Below are 2,166 nucleotides of genomic sequence, written 5' to 3' on the forward strand. Positions count from 1 at the left end.
TAAATCAATTAATGTGATACATCACATTAACAAAATAAAGCATAAAAGCCTCAATAGATGCAGGAAAAGCCTTTGAAAAAATTCAACATCCTTTTATGATAAAAACTCTCAACACCTTTCAGATTTGACCTTCCGTGGTGAATGTGGATGGTGGCCAGAAGAAACTGAGCAGTAAGCGGAGGTGATCATTGGCTCCATGGCGCTCTGCCATGCTGACGCAAGCTGCTGTCAGGCCTGTTAGGGGGTCCCTGCACCAAACCTCCTGGGCACAGTCGGGTGAGGGGGAGCTGCAACTGGGTCAACTTGCTCCTTTCACAGCCCTTCACAAGGACAAGCCACTTTCTCATAAAAGAAGGAGCTTAAAAGATGCCTGGAAGCTGAGAAGAAGGTATCCAAGCAGAAGGAGCTCAGTGAGAAACAACCAAGCCAGGCCACTGCTGCGGCCACCAACCACACCACTGACAAACGATGTGGAGCTGAGGAGAGCCTGGACCCAAACCAATACTAACGGATTCGCAGCCCAGCAGCCCACCAGCGAAAGGCCAGTGGGGGAGACCCGCACCCACACAAGTTCCATGTAGACGTCTTGCTCACTCACTTCATCCAAGAATACAGTCACCTGCAGCCTGGGAACCACCTGAGTGACATCACCTTAAAGGTGGCAGGCAGGACCCATGCCCCAAGAGCTTCCAAGGTAAAGCTCATCTTCTGTGACCTTCGAGGAAAGGGGGTCAAGTGGCAAGTCATGGCCAATTCCAGAAGTTATACATCAGAGGAAGAGTTTATCCGTATCGATAACAGTGTCAGGGAGACATAATTGGAGTTCAGGGGAATCCCGGGAAAACCAAGAAGGGTGAGCCGAGCAGCATTCCCTAAGAGATCACACTGCTGTGTCCTTGCTTACATCTGTTACCTCAGTTTCACTTTGGCCTCAAAGACAAGGAAACACGATATCATCAGAGATGCTTGGACTTGATCCTGAATAATGAGGCAGAAAGAAATGTATCATCTGCTCTGAGATCATCACACAGTATAAGATGTTTCTTAGATGAGTTTAAACTACTTACAAAAGTCAAAGCAGAAGGAAAGCTTCCAAACTCATTTTACTAGTATAAAGCCAGCATTACCCGATACCAAAACCTGTAAATTCTTTTTTTGTAACTTCTTACATAAAAAAGAAATTATAGGCCTACATCTTTGATGAACATAGATGCAAATATTCACAAAATATTAGCGAATTCAACAACATATTCAAAGGATTATTCCCCATGACCAAGTGGGATTCATATGAGGGATGTAAGGATGGATCACCATCTGTAAATCAATTAATGTGATACATCACATTAACAAAATAAAGCATAAAAGCCTCAATAGATGCAGGAAAAGCCTTTGAAAAAATTCAACATCCTTTTATGATAAAAACTCTCAACACCTTTCAGATTTGACCTTCCGTGGTGAATGTGGATGGTGGCCAGAAGAAACTGAGCAGTAAGCGGAGGTGATCATTGGCTCCATGGCGCTCTGCCATGCTGACGCAAGCTGCTGTCAGGCCTGTTAGGGGGTCCCTGCACCAAACCTCCTGGGCACAGTCGGGTGAGGGGGAGCTGCAACTGGGTCAACTTGCTCCTTTCACAGCCCTTCACAAGGACAAGCCACTTTCTCATAAAAGAAGGAGCTTAAAAGATGCCTGGAAGCTGAGAAGAAGGTATCCAAGCAGAAGGAGCTCAGTGAGAAACAACCAAGCCAGGCCACTGCTGCGGCCACCAACCACACCACTGACAAACGATGTGGAGCCAAGGAGAGCCTGGACCCAAACCAATGCTAACGGATTGGCAGCCCAGCAGCCCACCAGCGAAAGGCCAGTGGGGGAGACCCGTACCCACACAAGTTCCATGTAGACGTCTTGCTCACTCACTTCATCCAAGAATACAGTCACCTGCAGCCTGGGGACCACCTGAGAGACATCACCTTAAAGGTGGCAGGCAGGACCCATGCCCCAAGAGCTTCCAAGGTAAAGCTCATCTTCTGTGACCTTCGAGGAAAGGGGGTCAAGTGGCAAGTCATGGCCAATTCCAGAAGTTATACATCAGAGGAAGAGTTTATCCGTATCGATAACAGTGTCAGGGAGACATAATTGGAGTTCAGGGGAATCCCGGGAAAACCAAG

The 2,166-nt window shown here is 47.2% G+C and overlaps 1 pseudogene; it reads left to right on the forward strand.

Annotated features, from left to right (window-relative positions):
* The first annotated feature begins 209 nt into the window (after positions 1–209).
* LOC102263922 lies at positions 210–1,825 on the forward strand (annotated as a pseudogene).
* The last annotated feature ends 341 nt before the right edge of the window (positions 1,826–2,166 follow it).

Source organism: Myotis brandtii, unplaced genomic scaffold (assembly GCF_000412655.1).
Source record: "Myotis brandtii unplaced genomic scaffold, ASM41265v1 scaffold268, whole genome shotgun sequence".
NCBI lineage: Eukaryota > Metazoa > Chordata > Mammalia > Chiroptera > Vespertilionidae > Myotis > Myotis brandtii.